General features: G+C 49.9%; 1 pseudogene; it reads left to right on the top strand.

The window, feature by feature from the left end:
• Positions 1-25,594, top strand: part of LOC142586106 (beta-hexosaminidase subunit alpha-like) — a 164,259-nt pseudogene that overhangs the window by 122,390 nt on the left and 16,275 nt on the right.

The following is a 25,594-nucleotide window of genomic DNA, read 5'->3' as shown; positions in this document are numbered from 1 at the left end:
GCATCAAAGTGCGTTCATATCCACAGCAGGTGTCAAAGTGCATCCACAGCAGGTGTCATTTATGACATCGATGTCGCCATTCCCAACGCGGACTTGCCTATCCTCGTCAAACCAGCAAGTGAGGGTGTTGTCATCACGCGTGTGAGCCGCCTTGGAACATCGCGCTGCGTCAAACTGATCTTCAAAGGAGATTGCTTACCAACACACGTCAAAGTCGGTCACTTCCGACACCCTGTTCGGCCCTTCATACCAAAGCCTCTTCAATGCCATCAATGCTTCAGGCTTGGACATGTCAAGGGTGTCTGCCCAAACTCGGTACTATGTCCCCGTTGTGCTGAACCTCATGCGGAGGAGACGTGCCGGGCTACTGTCCTAAAGTGCGGCAACTGTAATGGTTCCCATGCTGCCTCGTCTAGGGACTGCCCTCGCATCAAGAAAGAGGTCGCTGTTCTCAAGCAAATGGTTCGGGACAATTCGACACACAAGGAGGCTGCTGCAACGATCCGGCGTCGGCGTCGGCGTCACCGAACCGCCTCAAAAAAGGCAGAGCCGCGAAAGGAGAGGGCCGCTTCCATTGTAGCACCCACTTTCTCCAATCAGGCCAAAAAGGGGCCGAACAGCACAAGGAAGTCGCCTGAAAGGAATTTGTCTCAAGAAGAATGGCCTGCGCTTCCAAGCCAGCAATCTCCCACAGAACTAGATTGTCAAGCCCGCTCGGGAGCGTGCTCCTGCTGCTGATGCCACGCCTAAAGCAGATCGTCAAGTCCTTTCAATGCTGCGTCCCCTCATAGATGCCATTCGAGTGATTCTGTCGAACCTTGGAACTACGTCTGCTCAAAATGCACTGAAAGTACCGGACGCCTTAAACCCAGTGCTTGAGTGCCTCGAATAGAGACATGGCCAGCCATCGCCCATCGTTTCGAGAGGAAGTCAAGGCAGCGTCAATCATACAATGGAACGCAAGAGGACTAAAATCACGCCTTTCGGATTTTCGTCAGTATATATATACTCATTTGTTCCCAGTCATTGTCATATGTGAGCCTAATGTGTCAAAACCAGTCAGATTATCGGGATAGGAAGCTGTTATATCCGCAACAACTAATGCATGCAGCAAAGTCATCGTTTTTCTTCGTCAAGAACTGACATATGTTCGCCAGCCGATTCCGCCTCATGATAAAAATCAATACGTTTGCCTAACAATTAAAAAGGGCAAACTCATGTTTACACTTGTTGGCGTTTATGTATCGCCTTCAAGTGTTTTTGATCCCAAACGATTAACGAACATCTTGTCTATGTGCCCTGCCCCATATGTCATCATCGGAGATTTTAATGCGCACCATATAGCATGGGGAAGCGCAAGAACAAATGCAAGAGGGCAAAGACTTGCAAACTTCGCCTGTAACCACGGCCTTTCACTCCTGAATGACGGCAGCCCAACGTTTATACGAGGCGTGAATTATGGCAGCTGTCTTGACCTAGCTTTCGTCTCCAGCAGTTTCACAAGATATGTTAAATGGTTTTCGGATATCGAGACACACGGGAGTGATCATATTCCCACGTACCTTGTCATCAAAGCAATGTCCAGTCCCACCCCACGGAACACCATTCGATTAATTGACTGGACCACTTTTACTTCCACCATGGAGGATGCTTGTCGAGAGGGCCTGTCCTCTGGATTAGAGGAAGCAATCAAGTCTGCAATGCTACACGCCGCGCGCACGGTCACGGTTTCGTCGAAGCACACGGAATTGGATATAGAGCTGGAGCGACTTCGTGCACTCCGTCGTCGTGCGGAGCGGCGTTACCGGCGTACAAAATCCATCGAAGACCTTAGGACAGCCAGACGACTACAAAAGAAACTTCAACGTCGCATGGATAGATTGGCATCTCGACGTTGGGCAAGATTTTGCCAGTCACTAGACCCCCGAAAGCCACTTTCCCACATCTGGAGAACCATACGTGGTCTACGTTCCTTCCCTGAACAACGCTTCCCATTCAAAGCGCTGGCGCTCTTCCAGGGGCGGCTAGAGGCTGATGTTGCAGAAGACCTTTGTGCAAGGATCGCTGGCCAAGCAACCGGTCCAGGCTTTCGAGCCCCCAGTCGCATCCCTGTTTCACGTGACGGCCGCATGGATCTTCCTTTCATAATGGAGGAACTAGAAGCGGCTCTTGCTCTATGCAGGCGTTCTTCATCCGCGGGACCAGATGGAATATCCTACCGCGCCTTGAACAACCTGAGTGATGGCGCACGGAGAGAACTGTTACGTCTCTACAACTTATCTTGGCAGGATGGCATGGTTCCCGAAGAATGGAAGATAAGCCGCTTGGTCCCTCTCCTGAAGCAAGGCAAGTCCCCACTTGAACCCACCTCATACCGCCCAATAGCGCTGGCCAGCTGTGTGGGAAAGATAATGGAAAAGATGATCCTTGCCCGCTTGGAGTGGTACCTGGAGCAGTACAACATGTTACCGAATTGCATGGATGGTTTTCGTCGAGATCGCTCTTCAGTAGACAGTGTTGTTGATCTCGCTACGTACGTCCAGCTTCAAAAGTCACGCAAAAGATTATGTGCAGCTTTGTTCTTGGATGTCAAGGGGGCATACGATAACGTATCTCACGAGGCTATCCTCGATGCTCTTGAGATGGTTGGTCTAGGTGGTCGAGTTTTCCAATGGATCTCTCATTACCTTTTTATGAGATCTTTCTTTGTCTGTACTGGTGATGGTAAAACCGCACTACACTACACGTACCGAGGTGTTCCTCAAGGCGGTGTGCTAAGCCCTACCCTATTCAACCTCACACTCATTGGTCTCGTTGATCATCTGCCAGCAGCGATCAAGATATCAATGTACGCCGACGACATATGTATATGGACCTCAGGTGTGACACGTCCTCCGATACGTGCAAGACTTCAAAAAGCTGCTACTCTAATAGCTATATACCTCCGCAACCAAGGTCTTGAAATCTCGTCAGACAAATGTGCACTGATGGCGTTCACTCGCAAACCAATGACACCCTACGCCATATCAATAAATGGCCAGTTAATTTCTTATGAGAAGACTCACAAATTTCTTGGCATAATCATTGATAGAGATCTCTCATGGAGCCCCCACGTGACCTACTTGAAGAAGCGTCTGACAGCAATCTCCCAACTTTTCAAGTTTCTGGGAGGAAAGACTTGGGGAATGTCAGTGCATGCAATGTTGGAATTGTACAGGGCTCTTTTTCTGGACTTCTTGAGATACAGTTTGCCTGTACTGACCAACACCTGCCAGACAAATCTCCGTGCTCTACAGGCTATTCAAGCTCGGGCTCTCAGGGTTTGTCTTGGTTTGCCAAAATGCACATCGATAGCAGCGACTATTGCGATTGCTCGGGACCAACCTATACAAACACACATTGCGGTAGAAGTGTTGAGAGTGCACATTAGGCACGTTGCCCGTGCCTGTTCCCACCATCTGGCAACACTACCGTCAGAAAGGCCGCAGGCAGCATTTTGTACTACGATTTCGGAGTATTCCACCTGCCTCCCGTCAGGCTTCACCCCCGCAACTAAGCCATCGATTCCTCCATGGTGTTTGGCTCGACCCGCAGTGCACCTCACCGTACCAGGAATCAGGAAAAAATCTGAGCTGTCATCACCTGCTCTTAAACAACTAACTCTGCTCCTTTTGCACGAGAAGTACGCCGAACAAGTACATATTTATACTGATGGATCGACAACTCTCCAGTGTTCCTCTGGAGCCGTGGTCTTCCCAGCGAAAGCCACCACCATCAGTTTCAAGACATGTCACCCAACGACACCGATGGCCGCGGAACTTGCAGCCCTTCGCGCTGCACTTCGTCTCGTCAGCCAAGAGCAACCTCGAAGGTGGTCAATATTCAGTGACTCGAAGGCTGCACTGCAATCTTTGCTATCGGCCCTGCGGCGCGGACCACACGAACAACTGGTATTTGAGATTAGAGAACTCATTCATACCTTAACTGAGAAAGGACACCACGTGACATTTCAGTGGCTTCCAAGTCACTGCGGAGTCATAGGGAATGAACACGCTGACAACGCTGCTCGGTCGGCTCTTCAAGGGGACGAAGAGGAGCCGATACCGTTATCAAGGACAGATGCCGCTCGAAAACTTCGAATGATCAGCCGTGACATCACGTTCTCCTTGTGGAACGCTGGAAGTTTTCACGACTACCGACTCCACAATCTTGACTACTCTCTACGCCTTTGTATTCCAGCTGGACTCTGCCGTCGCGAAGCTACCCTGCTTTGTCGACTATGGCTAGGGGTGGCTTTCACCAAGTCTTTCGCTTACCGAATTGGATGGGCCGACGACGCCACGTGTGAGGACTGTGGTAACGAGGAGACTTTTCAACACCTTCTTTGTGACTGTCCTCGATATAATTTACAGAGACAATCACTCGCAACCGCGATAGCGCGCTTTGACCAAAGACCTCTCACAGAGGAACTTATTTTACAATACCGCCATCACAAGCCATCGCAGCAGAGGGCGACGAGGGCACTGTTGCGGTTTTTGAGGGCGACAGGATTGGACAGGCGGCTGTAGCCTGAACAAATGTTGATAGTGTGGCAAGTGTCACTGTGCTGTGCGATGACAGTATTCGTTGCCAGTGACCGATGGTGACTGTGTGTCTAGGCTCCTTCCTTTCCTTATCTCTACTTTGTTACCACTTTACCTCCCCCTCCCCTCTCTCCCCAGTGTAGGGTAGCCAACCGGATCTTTTTCTCTGGTTAACCTCCCTGCCTTTCCCCTTTCCTCTCTCTCTCTCTCTAGGTGGTGGTGTCCGGACGCACCCAACCTCTCGACGCGTGCTCTAAACTGGCCTCAGCCGAACCGCACGTTTCGTACTATCGTCTTCTCGCGTCAGCTCCCACTCGCGCTTGTTTGGATTGCTTGGTTTGGTCTCATTCTGGATTTTTTTTATTGTCGTGGTTTTCCATTGTTTTGTAATCTGATCGTATTCGCTGCGCAAATTGTGTAGTACGAGGGTGAATCAGAAAGTATTTGCCCCTATTTTTTTAGCCAAATTCCGGCTGAAAACTTGGAGTCAACAAATCGGTCCATTACCATTGGTGGACCTTCCTTGGACCGACCTGGCCTTATCTGCCAGTAGCTCCATGGCAGAGCGCTGCTGTCAGTTGTTGAAGATGGCGGTTGTGCTCCCCACGTCCACGGCGTACGAGCGACGAAGTGTGCGATTTATTTTTTATGGAGAAAGGGGCGAACACCCATCGAAATCAACAGAGAAATGCAGCACACCTATCTGAGAAGTTGTCAATTGCTTTGAGAAGTGTGCGGTGACGGTGTTGTGAGTTCGCAAAAGGCCGTGAAGACTTGCATGACAATGAGCGTTCGTGGAGGCCGCGTGCGCGCGAATTCTTCTACCACAAGGGCATCTCAAATTGAATGCTGCGATGGAACAAATGTCTGAACCGGTGTGGGGACTATGTGGGAAAATAGTGTAAGGCACATAGAATAGTAGGCATATTTGTAATTACATATATGTAGCTTATTTTGGCTAATAAAATATAGGGGCAAAGACTTTCTGATTCGACCTCGTACTTTTTGGAAGCCACGCGGCCCCAGCAATTAACACTGGAACGTTCGACTAATCATGTATAAAAGCCGACAGGCTTGACCCGCAGATAAGGTTTTCGGCTATTGCCGACTGTGTTAAATGTATCTCTCAAATTATTTGCTTCAGTATATCGCGAAATGAAAACATATATAGAGCTGCGCTCAAATTTTGCATTAGGGAGTATCGTAATCGTCGGCCAATTTTTGTTTAATGCGACACACTCACAGGCTCACTCCAGGCACTTGCAGTAGGTAAGCAGGTTTCTGCCTCGGAACGTTTAGGGCATCTTCAATAAAGAAGATGCTCAATTGTCCTATGGGGCAATCGGAACTCCGTATGCCAGCACAACAGCCCGGTGTACTAACGAATGAGGCACAGTCACATTATTTTTTATTGCCTCACACAGTATAACATCACGGTACTCACTTAGCGTTTACACGCAATAAAAACACAAGAAGCATGTCGTCATTTAGCTGCAATCGCACGCAAGCCAACGGCAACTCAACGACGTCAACTATCACAGCACATGCGAGAGGACGCGCGCCTTACGAAAGAAAGATGTGCAGATTGGGTGCAGAAATTTTGCAGACCAGCAGTCACCCGGGATGCAGAATATGTGACGACCACAAAGTCTGTAACCCTCTGTCACCTACCAGCGGGCGATCGGTACACCCTTTCTGCAGAAGATCTGCTCCGCCTGTGTAGCTGCGGGATGCAGCATTTCCAGAGAAAGTCTGTCGAAATTGTGGTCACAGGATGCAGCATACAAGCATACATTCGAGAGAATTTGTGTAGCCCACCTACCGGGAACTGGCATGCACACATGCAATGAAATATCAGACGCAATAGTGTTTTTTGCACTCTTTATTTGTCTCCGATTTCCTTGTAGCTGCTTGATTTGAACCAAAAACATATACTCCAAAGAATGAAATATTGAGTATGGAAGGTAAGCAAAGCTTAAAAAGGCTCTAGTTAGTGTAGCCCCATTGTTTGTTGCGTTGTGACGCACGAATTTAGTGGGAACCAAAATACACAAGTGAAGCGCGAACTGTCAGCCGAATTTAATGAATAAGAAGGATTTATACCCATAGCCGCTAGTATCAGCTGGAAGAGCCATGCACAAAAAGAGCGGAGAAAAGAAACTTGGAATGAATCAGAACCGAGAAGGCGACTCACTTGATGAGGTAGTGACACAGACGGCTCGCTCACGTAGGCTTCAGCACCATCCGCAACCACACAAGATGCTTCCCATATCTCTCTCGTCACTTTGCGTTTCCATCTGAGTAGCATTTCCGTGCTCTCAAAAGACGGTGAGCAGCCCCATCTCGTGCAGTGCGCATGCCAGTTGTCCGCTGCATTTCCTAGGCTGAGAGCATGTATGTGTTCATCCTCTGATTCAAGCACTAGCCCGTTTATCCAAGGTGAGCATGGTTGCAGGTGAGCGGTGTCTTGTAAACGACTGCCTCTTCGTACATGACGAATTTGCGCACATGTCTCCTAAAAGAGGGAGTCGCAAGGTACCGCTCACATGCAACCGTGCTTACGTTGGACAAGCGGGCCGGTGCTGTAATCAGAGACTCAGGGATCACAGATATGCTGTCAGCCTGCTAAATGCACGGGACAACTTGGATGCGCACTGCACGAGATGGGGCTGCTCACAATCTTTTGAGAGCACGGAAATCCTGCTCAGAAGCAAGCGGAAAGTGACGAGAAATATGGGAGCATTTTGCAACGTTGTGACGTGAGTGACCGTATGTGTCAGAACTCGTCATCAAACAAAATTTCTGACATATATAAGAAGGCTATTCTAAACCTGCCTGTTGTTTGTCCAGTTTAACGTCAACCGCAAAAGTGTACGTGACACTGATTACCATGCAAATGTGAATTCCTGCACCGTTAAAAAAACAGGGCACTTCTAATTTAATTAATCACTGTGTAGGTGGCGAAGGCTACTGCATGCTGGAACGTTTATTTCGAGCTGTGTGACCACGCTTCGCCAGAATTTAGCTCCTTCGATGATCCTGCGTCCCGTAAACTTTCCCGGTTGGCGGTGCGTAATGCTTACGTACGGTAAGAAATAGCGTTGTTACGCATGGGGGGGGGGGGGGCGACACCCATGGCTTCCGCTTGAGCGTGAACTGTCGTGATGGCCATGCTCTCCCTATCGTTGATCGCCAGAGCTGTTGAAATGAGCTTTCGCTTCCTCTAAACGCACCTGAATCGCTCGTTATCAGTGCGTAGTGTCTCCAATCTGTGATCTTTCGGCGATTTCGGCGTCCTTAGACCTAACGAGACTATTCGCCATAAAACCGACACGATGGTTGCTAATGGATTGTCTTGGCATGGATGTGTTTGGCACGAGGCATCAGACGTCTTTCAAAATCTTCGTTGCATTTGCGTTCCCGCACGCTAAATTGAAAGTCTCGAATGGGCGTACGCCCTAACGTCCCGCAAAGGTGGTGACGCTTAACGTACGTAAAATGACGAACGCTATTCCAAATCTGTCTATTGTACCACCTTTGAGATCGGCCCATGTCATGATGGAACAGAATGTAACTATTTTTCTGCAGAGTGTGCCGCACTATTCGTCTTAATGTCGCCGTCATGCTATAGTCGTCACCGTCATCTTTCTCGTCACGTACATGGGTGCGTTGCGCACCCCTTCCCTTATATCGCAAGAGTACAAGATGCCAACCAATCTTACATATTTTAGTGAAGCCGACTGATCCATGGCAAAACAGCGGCTGAGAACGAAAACCTTCACGAATTTGTCCCCAGATTGACAGGAATTCGCGGACTGATATTTGATGAGCTGCCGCAGAATAAAACGTTTGGCTGTTTGGAATCGATTTTGAAATATGTTGAGTTTTACCATTCAAGTGTCAGTGTGAAAATAAAATTCTATATTGACTTCGGTCCCATCTGCATGCCGAGTGTAGTAAGAATACATTTTATGCCCACACTATATTTTTCCCAGTCACCAGGTGGTTGACGTGTGAAATGGAGTGTGCAGCCGGTCTAAACTAAATTGTTCACCATGGACTACAAGAAACAACCCACGCGCACGCTTGCAGGCGTCCCGCAAAGATGTTGTGGCACAGCTGTGGAAGCAACGCAACGCTGTCCGCCTCAAGAGATGGCGCCAGTACGCGGCCTTGATCTCCAGCTACGGGTACTAGATGGTCCTTTCAAGCTGCTGGTACGTGGACCATTTCAGCCACCTGAAGAACTGGACGCACTACTACGCCTGCGAACCAAGGAGCTTCAAAGGTGAGCCGCCAGTGCATTCTTCTTATATAGTGCGAGAGCACTACTTCGCTCATGGGCCGCTTTGCTGGTGTCCGGCAGTGGTGGTACACTTAAGTGTAGTGTGTATGAGGTCGATGTAGAGTACATAAAAAGGTCTTAACGTACCGACTGTGGTTATGTGGACATATCCAGGTATAATAAAATAAACGATTTGAAAAGAAAAATCGGAATGCGCTTGCCCGTAGGTAGATTCGAACCCAGGCGTTACGGGTACTCGGCATGAGCAGGTGTTATCGGCGAGACGAAGGAGCGCCTAGCTCGCGTAGCGCGCCTAGCGGCTTGTGACCTCACGGAAGGGGGCTCGCCACTTGTGTATGAACGGACGCGCGCGTTGGCCTGTCTTCATCGCGAGTTGCAAAACGGAGCCCCTACCTCGGCGTCGCCTGCGAAGCCACGTGGTCGACCGCGAAGTACGTGCACGAAAGAAGAAGCACGGGCGCAGCCTTTGGCCCAGCCCAACGCGGCCGGGCGTGCAAAGCGGCAAGAAGGTGCCGACCTTCGTGAACGCGGGGCCGAAGCTAAATGGAAGAAGCGGCACCGTCACCTCGCTTGTCAATGGAGTAAATAGAGAAGAAATTGTGGTGGTTCTAAATGGGCTTCGATTAAAACATTGTGGAGCCCGCAACTCTTCCGGGGCCTACTGCGAAAGCACTAAAGGGAACATATTGGGGAACTACATGGGTGACTATACTTTGGGAAACTACATTAGGAAACAAAAGTGAATCGTAATAGTTTGTCAATCGTAGTCGCGCATGTATAGTCCCCCAATCTGTTCCCTTTAGTGCTTTCGCAGTAGCCGCCGGAAGTGTTGAAGGCTCCCGAAGTTTTCTTTTTTTTTTTTTTTTTTTTGTACTCACAGAATGGTGTTGCGTCCGTAACTTCTATGCGGTTTTTGCTAAGGAGGTTTTTGCAACTTTTTCCCCGACTTCACTCGTGCTGTGCACCTTACGGAGCTGGGCGGCTCGAGCGTAAATCGGCCTTCAAGGTTCGGTCCCGGTTATCGCCGCTTTTGAGGGCTGCCTATGTTGGGCTTTTCGCCGCTAAAATGAAGAAGTACTAGTAACATGCACAATGTTGTCCTGGACTTGACTAAGAATGTATGTTTGCATTTAGCATACTGAAAATTTTATGTTCGTATACCGAAGCCCCAGGTTGCGTTTTCAAACTTCACTGTGAACGTCCTCTTATTTTTTCTATGCACCTAAAGAACTTGTCAATCGTCCATCCCGTCTAGAACACGTATTTTTCTTGCAACATATGAATTGCACTAAGCAATCCATAAATGCTTGTGTTCTGTCCATCTGTCCACCGTGCTGCACGCTGACGACAGCGACGCTATATAGGAAGTCGGACGAGTGCTCCGATGAACACGCGTAGGATGGCGTCAGTTGGTCTGCAGCTGGCTGATGAGAACTGCTGCTTGAACTGCTTTGTCAGGCATGATCGACACCGCGGCTCCCATGTGAAGTTCGTTTCTGTCAGTGCATAACTTATATTTAGCCCAACGAAAATGGGAGTGTGGCTTGCAGCCACTTATGTGGAAATTCTGATAGTCGGCTCCTACCTCCCAACTTTTAGGTTTTCACGCTGGCCATTTGACTGCGTCCTTTCTTTGCGCACTTATAGCAAGCATCCTAAATGTGAGGGCATACTGCAAGAATGTGATTCGAAGAACCGCATTCTTGCAGTAACAAACAATTGGCGGCTTGTAACAAACTAGTGGCGGCTTACCGGCTTTCACTTTACCTCGTACAGACCAGCATGTGCCTCTTTACTCCCTTCTTTCACTTTGTGCAGCTGTGTGGACAGTGACTCCACGACTCGAGTCTTTGCGACATTCTTCCGGGCTACTTTCACGGCCAGGGCGCGGTCGGCTGCTTTCGAGAATGTCAGTTCATAATCCTCGGTAAAGAGCTGCACGTACTCCCAAGTACTCCGCAAACAAAACGATCCCAGAGCGCTTAGTCTAAACTGGCACCAAATTCGTAGGTCTGAGATAACGTTCGAAACCCCGCAACACATTCGGACAGGAACTCGCCTTCGTGCTGTCCACTGCTGTAAAACTTGGCTCGTTCGCCGATTATGGACGGCTTTGGAGCGAGGTGGGCCTTGAAGATGCTCTTGAGTTGGTCGAAACATTTGGCTGGTCGCAGGTCAGGCGCCGTCAACGACTTCAGCAAACCGCACGTTCCAGGGTCAATAATAATGAGGACTCCGCGCAACTTGTCGCTGTCAGGAACCTTGTTGACAATTAGAAAAGACGTCTATCTCTCCTTATATGCCTTCCGGTCACTTGCAGTAACATCAAACGAATCCATCTGGCCCAATTGTCCAGCCTACTGCATTGTCGTTTGTCGGTTCTCTTCCTTGAATAGGGAGCAGCACTATCAGCACTCTTCCAAATCCAAATCCAACTTCAATAGCGGCTGCTTACGGAAAGACTTGCCTTCTTCACCGAACCGACGGCTGCCTTCATCCCATCCACGTCGCCAAGTATAGTGTCTCTGCCAGATACTAAACATGCAAGAGTTCCAATGGGAAAGCAGCATTTATTGTCCGAAGCTTGCGGGCTCATAGTTACGTCAGGAATAGGGAGATGTCGTACATTACACAACATATTAAGTACTTGTGCGCATATGGCCACTAACAGCAGTTGCTTATCAGGCGCGCTATAGCGCACACAACTTGGACAGGCGAAACCTATCAGTCAGAGAGCTAGACGGACATTAAACAGCAGAAAGTGCTTCTACTGACACATGAATTTTTATCGCATATCGGTTCCCTACAAGTTCAGTTTGGAACTCACGTTCTGTCTCCATTGAATTTTGAATATTATAAGTGTGCAAAGCAGTGTTTGCGATTTTTCTTCAAAATTCAATCAATTATTTTTCTTAGTGATGTGGCGTATCCGAAACCTTAAATAGCAGTGTGTGTATTAAGAACAAGTCTTCCAGAATGCCTCTAGGTAGAATCAAAGTAGCGGTCATTCCATATACAGATGTCGTGTTCTAGTTTTTCATATTTTCTCAAAGTACGTTCGCACCCTGAGCATCCTTGTTATAGATCTGTAAATGATATGACGTGTCTCACAGTGTCCCATAATCAGCCCACCCTTCCCGCTGCGCGTAAGGAAACTTCGTGACTGAATGTACTTTCCATTCCTTGAAAATCCTTTAATGGCTCTAGCGAAGTTATTACCACCATGACAGTGGCATTTCGTTTAATGTGACACATCTTTATTCAAGGAACAAAACACGCTCCAGAGTTATACAATCACATCTTCTAGAGCTTCAGTCGAAGTAACCTTGCCTAATATTTTACACAGATGCATGTTCAGACACACACTCTGGGGTGCATGCTCTGAGTTTGCATTCGGGTGCTGGGGTCCCGTCAGGCAGAGCACATCTGCCTTTTGCCCTTGTATCCGAGACCTTGTTGTCTGAAATAAATCAAAATTATTGCATTATTAAAGATGCATCAAAGCCGCATGCCAGCGTCTCCTATACAGTGGTCGGTCCATCGCTTCGAGAACCCTACGCCCTGCTTCCGGAAGCAAGCATCTTCCCTGCAGAAACTCGTGCACTGTTGGCGGCGGTGAAATAGATTAGGAAAATTAAGCTACGGAAAGCCGTTATGTTCGCGGACTTCTTAAGCGCCGTGAAAGCTTTTCATTCACTGCGAGAACATAAAATTCCTATAATAAATTACCTTTATTCACTGCTATGCCCAACTGATGCAACTATACATATAAAATATTATGCTGCGTGCCTGTACACAGAGGCAAGGAGAAGAACGTTATGTAGATGAAATGGTGACATCCATAACAACGAAAGCTAGCTATCGGTCCATAGCAGTTCGTGCCACAGACTTCAAGCCATCCCTGCTCAAAACACGGACAAGCTATCGGCAACACCCTTGGAGTGCCGCAACCTTGAATAAGCTCATTTTAATTAACCCACATGTTGGGAATCGGTCATCACTAGCAAAGCAACGATCATGCGGTGTCTGTTCTGTCGACTGAAAATAGGTATGGCACCCATTCTTACCTTTTAGCTGGTGTTGAAACCCTTCTCTGGTGAGAAGCCCTCCATGTCTTGCTGGAGAGCCGGAAAGCATAAGCCGAACGGAAAAAACCACTCTCCTCTACTGTACCAACAGCATTTTTCCTTGTATCCAGCAATGATTCTTGGCGCAGAACCAATTGCCCCTCAATCATATTCAAATTTCTTACATTATACTGATTTACTGCAATAAATCTGGTTCGAATCCATTGAAAAAGAAAACTTAACAAGTCCTACACCTCATGTGCTAACGTTTCGAAACAAAAATTTTGCCGATGATTACTATACTCCCTAATGCGAAACTTCAGCGTAGCTGTATACGTGTTTTCATTTCGCGATATATTTGCCGGCGCGGACAATATGTCTTGTGCACCACGCTGAAAATGGAGCGAACTGTGGCGCGACTGCCTCGCAAATCAGAAGATAGCGAGAGGCAGCGCGCGGGTGAAGCGGGCACGCGATGCACAGCAGCGGCCGCAGACAGACCTCCACTCATGCAGCGCTTTGTTTCCATATATGGTGTCAATGGCGTCATCGGTGAACAGCCGAGGCACGCTAGTCTGACGCCGGCCATGTCATAGCCATTGTCGCCGCAGAGCCCCTCTTGCGCGGCACTGCGCTTTTCTTCTCACGCTTTCGCCGCACCCTGCCTCTCTGCTTTCCACCTCATGCTTCCACCGCACTCCTCCTCCTCTTTCTTCCTCACGCTCTGTTCGCTGTCGCAGTTTTTTATCCACCGCTACGCTACGCGTTCTTTCTTTCATCCTTCGCTGTGCTCGTTCGCTCGTAACCCAGCGAACGAGCACATCAAAGGTCGCGAGTTCGACCCCCCTAAAGGTCGAGGATTGCACTTCCACCAAAGGTCGAGAGCTTCACTTCCTAGAAAGGTAGTGGGTTCAAGTGCCTTCCTTTACCTGTAAGAAATCGAAGGATTGCAGCATTGCGCCCGATCAAGAGGACCAGCGTAGCAAGCTTCTATACTTCATCTCACAAACTGGTTGCAGCGCTGCCGTAGATGCGAGGCGTACACAGGCAATATCCTTGTGTAGCGGTATGTAATTCCGGGTGTAACTGGCTGCACGATTATTGGCTACGCAGGTTAGTTTTATTTTTCCTCGGTACATAGTACGGTACAGCGATACGCGATATTGCGCATTCTTCCTTGTGTTCTTCCTTGTATACTGAGAACTACTGTGGCAGTTACCGCCGGTAATCGTAATAGCCACCCTAACAGTGGCAACTTGGCAGCACCCATACATCGCGGGCCACCCGCTTCTATCCGAATTCGCGCTTCTTACTGGCTCTCATCTCCATCAGCAAGAAACGAGCAGCAAAATCCATAATCGTTAAGCCGCATCTCAAAAGGAGGTCAAATCATTAGCTATGTTGTGTAGTAATTAAACAGATGGCATATTTGTTTTCACGCTGCTTGAAGTACAGACACGGCAACGAGCCGTAAAACTGCTTTGATTTCTAGTTAGCAGAGGGCGCCACATCATTAGCATTGACGAAGCGGAACGCTATAAAAGCCTAAGTGTTCACTGCATCATTAATTTACTACCCCGTTCTAGCTTGGCACGTGATGATGGTAGGGAGCAAGCGACAAGTAGACGCTGTGCAGGCGCTGTGGCGCAGGTGAACACCTGTAAGGGCATTCGACCGTACTACTACCTAAAGAGACTGCAGGATAACTGAAGGTGAAGCGTACAGGTAAAGCGAAGCACTGCGGTCGCATGCATGTAAACGTAGCTTATGGTTACGGCGTCAAAGCTTTTTTGCATCAATCCACCAACCACAGAGCATGCAACGGGATGGCAAGCAGACGCTGAGCAGACGATGCGGCGCGGATGAACACACCTCAAGGGCATTCGGCCTTCGTATTGGCTAAATATTTGTGTAACTTCCACAGTGCTGCAACAAGCTTGTGAAATGGAGGATAAAACAAAGTTGTGCGTGCCGATCTTGTACATCGAGCAAGCGCAATGCAACTCTATTTTATTGTAATAGCAATTATGTGCGCACTCCAGGCGCACTCCTGTCATCGGCGTTACCCTGAGGTTTGTATAAAGTCCAAAGGAGATAAAATCGTCGCCGCGCGCCGTATGCTGCATGTGCGAGTGAAAGCATGCGAGGATGAATCTGCGATCGTGGCTCCATCTCGCGCACGCAATGGACGAAAGCGGGGAGGAAGCGCACCGCCTTCCGTCGCGCGCAAGGCTTCGAGGGGAGGGGGGGAGGGGGTAGGTTGCGAGCGGCCTGCATCTTGAAAGCAATCTGCGACGGGTACAGCGTCCGCGCTGCGCTGTGTTTTCGTGACTTAGCTTGGGTTGGATGCGGGCAGCTGAACGAAGGTCAATTCGCTCGCTGTTGCTGCCGCGTTTCCACACTGCAGCGTTTTGACAGCGAGTTTCTTCGGTCATCGAGTAAGATATGTTTACTTGTGCGCCTGGAACGCCATGCTTGTTAATTTATTTAGTATGCCTATGCTTACAAGTTTATACGGCCAATAAAACTGCCAGCCTTATTACCTCGTATAGCTAGCTGTCCACTAATTTGCTCTCGGAATCGATACTTAGCCTTTCGGGCTAAACTTTGCCTTTTTCTTTCTCGTCTTTCCCAGCCGGCACCAAAACGCCGGCTACAGGGCCACCCGCCCAGACGGAACGGCAATATGGCGAGTTAGTGTAACCGCATTACAACAGGCTACGTGGTCAGTATAAGTAGTCAGCGTGAAGGGCATCGAGTCACTGCCACAAAGCTCTGGTGGGCGGAACTGTATGCTACGTAACAGACGAGATACTCGAACAGCCGCTGTTGGGAGGAACGTGCCAAGTTGATGAAATAACGTTCGCACACGCATATTGTGGACTGAGGAATGGCGAAGTTTGTCAGAGGAATGGTGCGTCGGCAGTGCTTCCGCGAGTGTTGTCGGCGGCGCATCACTGATCGCACCGTCGTACGGCGTGTAGGGGGCGCGCACGAGAAATTTAGCTCAAGAGCTGGCACTGCGACATCGTGAAAGATAAAGAAATTCTGAGAACTGTCTACTAAGCGTAAGCATTGTTGCGCTAGGTTGTGACTTCGTTTTTGCTTAGTTTTGCTTACTTGCTTTTCACAAGTTGTGCGCGTCTACCCATGGTCTTCCCGGTGTCAAAGAATGCTTAGGCCTTAGTAGACAATTGTTCGATTTTCTCCACGCATACGGCCTCTTCAATGCAATCGTACCAGCTCAGCCGGAACGCCAGGCACGAGCGCGCATCGACGGAGCAGAGCGTCGAAAGAGAACACCAGCTGCAGCAGTAGTGCCTGAGACGTTGCGTGAGTATTAACGCGATAGCGTTAAGGAGCTCGTGTCGCAGAAAAGCCGGTGTCGTCGGTGTCGGCGTCAGCGGCGTTGGCCGTGAGCGATAAATCACGGCAGGCACTTCATAAATAAAAGATTGCCGACGATTACGTTACTTCCTAATGCGAAATTTGAGCGCAGCAAATAAGCTGTTTCACCTTTTCGATAGATTGAGGCAAAGAAATCTAGCAACACATGTATGCGCTATCACAGAATTTTTTTTTTATTTTTCACACGTATTCCTTTAACAAAGACTCCACTAACAGTTCTTGACAGTCATGAAGGAAGCTTTGTGGTCAGAGAAATAGACTGATATATGTTCGACTTGGTACACCAATGCCTTATTCTCAAAGATGAGATGTATACAAGTGCCTCGCGAGGTTGTCACAGCCGTGGGACGCGTTACGAGCGAGAGGAACGGGATGTTCTCCCGCATAAGTGTTAGGAAATTGCTGTTTGTCTTTATGTCAAGCCGCCACCGATCTGGCTCTCTGATTGCCACCGCACAGGGCGAACGGCAGCGGCAATTTCGGCTCGGGCGGTGCACATATACAGATCCGCCGCCACCGATCTGGCTCTCTGATTGCCACCGCACAGGGGTTGCATTGGAGGAGGAGCGAAGAAAGGAACTAAGTTCGAGCCGGCGCTTTGACAACCGGAGACTCGCAGGAAGAGGGGGGAGGGGGGCGGCGTGTACACCCAGCGGCAAACGATGGGGGCAGAAGCGCGCGCAGCAAGCGGACAACACGATAAAGGGAGGAGGGAAGAAATAGCAGCGACTGACTGATGCCGCTGACGCCGATAGTGAGTCAACCCCAGCTGCGGAGTTGGTTTCAGGGACAACGAATAACCGGCGCGTCGGCAACTGAAGAGCACCCTATCCGCCACACAAGAACAGGGGGGGGGGGACCCTTTCCTCCTCTTTCTGCATGGCGGCGACGGTGTTCTATGCAGTCACGTTATCTTGACTCTCTAGCGGCGTCAGCGGCATCCAGCGGTATCAGTCGATCGCTGCTAGCGCTGGGGGGATGAAAGGGGGGCGGAGCTGGTTACGAGGCCGACGACGACGCCGACGCGAAACCCAGGAACGGACGCCAAAGAGCTGCGCTCTAAAAGCAACTTCCAAGATGGGCTGGGTGGGAATCGAACCAAGGTCTCCGGAGTGTGAGACGGAGACGTTACCACTGAGCCACGAGTTTTTTTTTTTTTTTCTTTATTGCCTGACTTTGACAAAGAGAGAACAGCAATAGCAATACACAAACCAAAACATAAAAGATACAATGAACACGTCGTATTGACATAAACAGCCTGGTAGGGGGCTGGCTTCGCCACATTAAAATTCATTTAGAGCCATCAATGGTTCCACCCTTGACAGCCACTCGGGGGTATCGCCGCCGGCCTTCAAAATTTCAACAAACCGATGCACAGTTTCACGGAAATAAATTCGCGTAGGTCGTGCGTCGGGATCGCAGTAGTATCCTGCCATTCGAGAGCGCCAAATACTGTGGAGGCCAATTAACATTATTAAATCGAACGGAAAACCATCCTCGTTAGTAATGGGTAGATACCGTATTCCATGAGGGTCGAGGGGAAATTGTTTCTTTAACGTTCTTTGTAGTACGTCCCAAAAAAATACCCCTCCCCAACAATGAAGAAAAACGTGATCTATCGTTTCTGATTGTTTGCAGATAAGGCAGTGAGATCCCCATGGAAGAAATAAGCCCTTTTCCTGTAAAAACATTTTTACTGGCAACGTTCCAGTGTGTAATTTAAAAAAAAAGGTTTTAACCCCTGGCGCAACTTGCATTCTTTTTACTCTCTTTAACACGTCCCTACCAGGGCCTCCACTGTACAAGGCTCTGTACATTGGCTCCGGCAGAACGACATCACACAAATCCTTGTACAATTTTTTCTTTTTCACAGTAGATAAATATTCATTTGAAAACCTCGTTGCAAGGAATCGCACACTTGCGACAACTTCTCTAAAATATCCAAAAATGCCTCCCGTGAGTGTTTCGGTTGAAACAACAAAGTCTGGCAACGCGCGCCCGAGCCTTACTTGGCATGCGGTGCGCAAAAAAGGATCGCTGACGTCACGAAGGAAAAGAAACCTGTTAACAATCTGCCGCAAAAAAAGGTGTCCCAGGCCCAATCCACCATTCTTGACTCCTCTGAACAGATTTGTCCGGCTGCACCTTTCCCATTGCGCATCCCACACGAAAATGGCGAAAATTCGATGCAGCTTCTGTACATTGAGCCTTGCACAATGTAACACCTGCATTACATACCACAGCCTACTAATAAAGAACAGATTGCACACGGTTGCTCTAGCAAAAATCGATAAGTTCGTTCCTTTCCACCTTTCCGCTTTTCCACGCGTATCATGCGTCTGCGCTGTCCAATATGTCGCACTATCACGGTAGCATTCTAGAGGTACTCCCAAGTACCTCGTTGGGGTCGTAACCCAGGACACGTCTGCAAAGCGGTCGGGCGTCGATTGCCATTCTCCGTGCCAGAGCCCTAGTGATTTTGCTAAATTCACTCTGCTGCCTGTGACTTGGCAGAAGTTCTCTACACATTTAATAGCCTCAGTTACGCCTTCCCTACTCGTTGAAAAAACCGCCACATCATCCGCATATGCCAGCAGCTTGACTTCCGCTGCTTGCAACCGAAAGCCGGGAATTGTCTGCTTTTTCACGATGTTTAAGCACATCGCCTCTATGTAGATGCAAAACAAAAGAGGGCTAAGGGGACAACCCTGGCGTACCGACCGCTGCACGCTAATGGGGGCACCCAGACTCTGGTTAACGATCAATCGCGTCGTGCAGTTCCGATACGCCAGGGCGACACCCTCGCGAATAACAGAACCAACGTTAACATGATCTAGTATGCAAAGCAAAATTTCATGCGCGACACAGTCGAAAGCTTTTTCAAGGTCTAGTTGCAAGATGGCCACGCGGCTATTTGTAATATCGCAGCACTCCAGCACGCATCTTGCTGTGTGAATATTAGTCGTAATAGATCGTCCCTTAATCCCGCACGTTTGATGCGGTCCAACGATTTCCTGGATTACTGACTGTAATCTTCGCGCTAAAACTTTCATATAAATTTTGTAATCCACATTTGTAAGTGCGATTGGCCGGTACGCTGTTACTTGTCGTAACTTCTCTGCATCGTCAGTTTTGGATATTAAGACAGTGTGTGATCTTGCATAAGACGGAGGCAATTCGTTAATTTCGTAAGCTTCATTAAACACTACGGTCAATATTGGCGCGATTCCACGCTTAAAAGCTTTGTAAAACGCCGCGCTTAACCCGTCCGGTCCTGGCGCTTTACCAGGATTTAAATTGTCTATCGCCATTTCTACCTCTGATTCGGTTATTGCCAGCTCTAACCTAACCTTCTGCTCATCGTTGAGTCGCGGCAGTGCCCCAAGGAACTTATCCTTAAACGTGTTCGTGTCGGCAACATGTAAAGCGAACAACGCCTGATAGTACTGAAAAAATGCACGTTTAATATGTTCGTTATCATCCGATAAGACGCCTCCCCATTCTATGTTGTCTATGTGATTTCGACGAGCGTGGGCTTTTTCAATTCCGAGCGCTCGTTTAGACGGAGTCTCCCCAGCAGCTACATGTTCCGCTCTCGCCCGGACCAGTGCACCACGATAGCGCTCCTCTTCTATCACTTCAACTTTTTGTTTCGTTTTCCTAATGTCATCGATCCATTTACCAGGCGCTTCGCATTCTTTCTCGAGCAGTTTTGCAAGCATAGACCTTAGATTACGTTCAGTTAGTTTCTCCTCGTACGCCATAGAACAAGACCGCTCTATTGCTTTTATTTTAAGTTGTTCCTTACAAAGCTCCCACTGTTGCCATGTTTTCAGTTCATTATTCGGCTTTATTTTGCCGATTTCTTCAACTACCGCAAGGTTGAAAGCATCGTCTTTAATCAGCTTGTTATTTATCTTCCACAGTTCCCAGCTAAAAGCACTGCCACGTTTTTTTGCCCCAATCCCGCACTCTACTAAACAGTGGTCTGAGAAAGACACCGGCACTACTTGATAACTGTAGCATTTTGGAATCACGTCCAACGTTACATAAATGCGGTCCAGACGGGCATGACTTGCACGCTGGAAATGTGTGTACTTCACACCCCCCGCGCCTTGCATACACTCCGCCACATCCTCGAGGTTCCATTTGTCTATGATTTGCGACAGTACCTCAGTACTTGCGTCCCTGAACCCCCGATCACTAGTCTTATCACAAGCACTCAGCACACAGTTGAAGGCGCCCATGATAATCAGCTGTTTATCGAAGCTGAGACGCTGCTCAACACTTCTAAAGAAATCGACCCTTTCATCCACAACATTTGGTGCGTACAAACATAAAACACGCCATTCTGTATCGCTGAGTGTGAAATCGACAGCAACACACCGACCTGACAAGCACGAGAAATCAGCATGCACGACCAGAGCCGGCAACTTCTTGATAAAAAGGACACAACCAGCAGATGTGCCGATGGCATGGCTTACAATAGCATAGAATCTAGACGTGAAACGTCGCACCATGCTCCCGGTCTCTTCCTCACCGTCAACTTTTGTTTCCTGCACGGCCAATATATCAATGTCGTGCTCCGTTAAAAGCCGATACACCTGACTTTGCTTTTTCATTCCTGCCAAGCCCCTGACATTAAGTGTAGCTACCTTCAACGGAGATGCAGGAGCCATTTTCGCAAGGAAGTGAAAAGGCCGAGAGCATGGTGCTTACCCTCCGCGTCTAGCGCGTGGCTAGACGCCATCGTTGATGCCGGAGCCACCCTGTGAAGGCTCCAAACCTTGCAGCGTAGGTGCTGTATCGCCGGTTCGCCTCTCAGACGAAACGTTAGGTCGCTGCCGAAGACTGGCCCGCCTGGCTTGAGTTGTTTTCGCAGGCGGCTCCTCGACGCTGGTGGCTGCCACCTTATCCCCTTCGTTGCCAGGGTGGCCATAAGGGCGCTTGGCTGGCGCGGAGACGCTGACTGCGCGGCCGCCGCTCGGGTCCGCGTTCGGCGAGCTGTTCGCTGGTTCGACGACTTTGGGTGCCGGAACGCTCTTCCCATTCTCCGACGCCTTCGCCCGAGACGCAGGCAATTTCTTCTCCTCGGAGTGCGTCTCTCCGTTGCTTGACTTGGTTGTGTCACCGCCGGCAGGCAATTCCTTCTCATCGGGGTGCGTCTCTCCGTTGCTTGACGTGCTTGTGTCACCACTGGCAAGCCCCGACGGGTCGGTCATTCCTACTGGCTTGCCCACTTCCTCGGCTCCTTTCGCTGCCTCCTCCGCCTCGTCGACGTCCATCAGCAGCTCCGTCGACTTGTCTTGCGATGCCGGCTCTGTAGCCACCGCATATGTGCGGACGCAATCGCTGTCAACGTGGCCATAGCGTCTGTATTTTGAGCACCGTGGCACCTTGCATTCACGTCGAACGTGGCCCGTACCACGGCAGCGTAGGCATTGCATAGGCCGCCCAGGCGCCACCACAAGGGCCAACTCTCCTGCAACGCGTAGCTGGTGAGGTAGGTCATCGACCTTCAAACCGGGTTTCAGCTTCAGGAGCACGGTCCTCGTTGTGGACCCTTTATCCTTGACGCCTGAGACACGCCATCGCTCCCGGGTCACTTCGGATACGCTGCCGTAAGCAGCGAGAGCCGTCCGAATGTCGTCGTCCGCCACGCCGTGCAACATCCAGTGCAGCCGTAGTTTCACCTGCTGGTTATCTGGATCGAAGATAATGCAGCGGCGTCCTTTTACTTCCAGTTCCTTGAGAGCGGCCAGCTTCTTAGTTGCTTCGGTGCTGTTGAGAGTCACCGCCCAAACATGGTTGATTTGGTACGCCCCCAACGCCACCACGTCGGGAAGCGCACCAGCGTTGGCTAGGGCGTCGCGGAAGTCCTCAACCCTGTAGGGCCTAACTCGTACGTCGCCGTGCAAAAAAACAGTATTAACCACAACACGTCCGGTGGGCAATGTAGGCAAAATGATCTCGTAGTCCTGACCGTCGTTGTCTTCAATCCTGTTTCCGCGGCTTGCAGAGGCCGCTATCGCCGCTCCGCTGGAGCACATGATTCCGCGTCCGCACCGAACGGTAGCCGGAAGAAGAATGCACTGAGCCACGAGTTCGATGCTTCAAAGCGGTACAAAAGCGCCTCTAGTGAACGCGGTGTTGCCTTAGAAACGAGCTGTTTCTAAGGCTCAGGCGTGCGTCGCTTGCTCAGGCGCCCATTTCGTTGTCGCGCCGAACGCTGTGTTGCTCGACGCTCACCGCGTCCGATGCGGGCCGCGTAGTCGCTGCGCCGTAGCCCATTGTCTTACGCCCCTTGGCGGGTCGACGGGAACGCTGTCGCGTTCCACTCTTGAAGGCGAAGCTTAAGCATCCTCCAATTTTTTTACTCTGCTCGACCGAACGAGGGATCGCCGAGCTAAAGCTCCTTTTTTTTTCGTGCGGCGCTCCGCTGCCCCTATTGTTCAATCCAGCCGTGAAGAACTTGCCTGCCCACCTGGATGCCATCCTCTGGGTGCAACACGCACTATACGTGGACGACATCACCATCTGGGCCACGCAAGGTTCTTTGGGAGACATGCAGGCCAACCTGCAGTAAGCAGCAACCATAGTGGACCGATATGCTCACGCTTGCGGCCTCCAATGCTCCCCCCAAAAGTCTGAATCCGTGTATCTCCGCCTATCGCCAAAATGCATGTCAAAAATTGCTCTATCTCTCTCTCTCTCTCTAGAGTAAGGTCCGATTCCTTAAGAACCTGAGATTAGAGTCCTCGGACTTTTCATCAACCAACACCGCCGGTCCGACACAACACTAGGGAAGCTGGGGAAGGTGGGGAACCAGGTGGTCCGCATGGTCCGCCGGGTTTCCAACGAGCGCAGGGGTCCCAGACGCAAAAATGTCTTGCGGCTGGCCAATGCGTTTGTGACTAATCGAATCTTGTATTCGACTCCATCGCTCCATCTCCGCAAACATGAGGAGGACGCCCTTGACATCATCCTCCGAAAGATAGTTAAGCGGGCCCTTGATCTCCCGATCAGCACCTTTAACCAACGCCTTCTGGACCTGGGGATGGTGAATACGTATCGGGAGCTCAAGGAAGCTCATCTTACCAACCAAATCACGCGTCTTTCTCAGACACTGTCGGGTCGCCGCCTCCTTGCCCGACTACACCGGCAACCTCTCAGACAGATGGAAGGGCGCGTACGTACGCCACAATAATGGCGCTGTGCTCTGCACGTGCGCCCTCTTCCCCAGAACATGACACGCACATACCATGATCGCAGACGCCTGGCTCCCGCGGAGGCCCTGGCACGCCATTACGACTCTAAACCCGGCGTTTTCTACGTGGATGCCTCCAGACCGCACCATGGGGGATCGTTCACGGCCACGGTGGTTCACGAAGGCAGAACAGTTAACGGCCTTAGCTTTCGCACTAGGGACATAACATGTGCGGAGAAAGTCGCCATCGCGTTGGCTGCACCCGATTCTCGCTCTCAAGCTATCCTTACAGACTCGCGAGGGGCCTGTCGGAACTACGAACAGAGTCAGATTCCATTCCTGGCCTATCGTATCCTTCAGTCTAGCTGCCAAACCGGGGATCCCCACCCCCGATACGTCGTTTGGGCTCTTGCTCATATGGGACTACAGGGAAATGAGGCATCGGACGCTGCCGCCCGTGCGCTTTCTCACCGGGTTCCTTTCTTCTTGACCCCGCCGATCAGGACTCCATCCCCAACCCAATCTACTCTTTTACACAAATTACAGCCTATTATCAATCCGGCCGAACTCTACCCCCGCCCGTGTAGAGACCTCAAAATGGAGGAGGATCGCCTTCTCCTCCTTCTATTTACCAACACTATACATTGCCCGGCGGCTCTCAAACATTTCGATCCGGCCTTTACCGGAACTTGCCCGCACTGTGCGGAAACGTCCTCGGACCTCTACCACATGGTGTGGGCTTGCCCATCCGGCCCTCTTTTCCCCTCTTGCCCAAACCTACCCGGGAGGACTGGGAGGCTTCCCAGCTTGGCTGCTGAGACCTACGGGCCCAAAAAGCCCTAGTTGAGCGCGCTCAGGCGGCGGTTACCGCTACTGGGGTCCCGTACTAAGGAGCAGGGGCGTAGCCAGGAAAGGGGGGAGGGGGTAAGCCCCACCCCCCGAAATTTTTTCGTGCTGTCATAAGCTGCCGACCAAAACAACTCCCGGCGCCGGAAATCATGCTCGATTTTGTCTAGAACGTGCTTTTTCACGCTCGAAAAGACATTTTAACGCGAACATTGCGAAATCGGGCTGGATTGCGCGACAACGCATATGCATTGGGAGTCACATATCGTAACGCAAGGCGCCCCACCGAGCACAAAGTTTCAAGGGCGTTTTGATGGCGAGCGGGCTCGTCTCGGCATCGTTCGCGTAGGCCGCGGAATTTACGGAGCGCTTGGATTTCAATTCTGAAAGTTTATGGCTAATGTCACGTGGTGGTGACGTTGAAGAACACAGTAGCAATACTATGAAGGACAAAAGTAACTTTTATTGGGCGAACCTGTGCCCACAAAAACAGGCTACACTTATAGCACAACGATAGCGAGGAACACGGTCGGCGTTCGTCGAAAATGTGATCTGCGGGTCAAGTGCGTCGGCTTTTATACAGCAGTCGTCGAACGTTCCAGACTAATCGTTGGAACCCGCGTGCCTTCCACAAAGTTCTACACCATTCGCGGCAGGCGATGAAGTCAGATAACACAAGGTTCGGCGACAACACATAGCGGATAGAAGCATCGATAACTTTCCAGAAACTTCGGGTACATACAGATGCGTCCCGCGCTGTGCGATAACATTTGTCAGGCGTCGAAACGTGGTCGCCCGATAAAGATAAGTACACGTGTCAGTATAAAGTTCTCATAACCTTTTGATGCGAAAGGTGCATTGACATTTCCGAAGTCGTGCTTTAGATTTTCAATTCCGGAACTTTGTGGGTTTAATGCTGTTATAAACATTTGACGCCAAAGGTGCGTTGACTTTTCTAAAGTCGTACATCGGACCATACAAAGAGGCAAGAAATCAACACACTATCAGACAAGTTGGCAAAGCACGCAGCGAGGTCCGATGAGACGAAGCGTAGAGGTGGTTCATTTTTGCCGTCATGTCACAGAAAAGAATATAAAAATTTTTTTTGTCACCTGCGCCAAAGCATCCATGTCAAGGCACTAAAGCCAGCAAAGGTAACTAGGTTCTTATTTATTTT

This window comes from Dermacentor variabilis, chromosome 6 (genome assembly GCF_050947875.1).
Source record: "Dermacentor variabilis isolate Ectoservices chromosome 6, ASM5094787v1, whole genome shotgun sequence".
NCBI classification, from domain to species: Eukaryota; Metazoa; Arthropoda; class Arachnida; order Ixodida; family Ixodidae; genus Dermacentor; species Dermacentor variabilis.
Note: the sequence above shows the minus strand (reverse complement) of the source record. Positions and strands in the feature narration are given on the sequence as shown.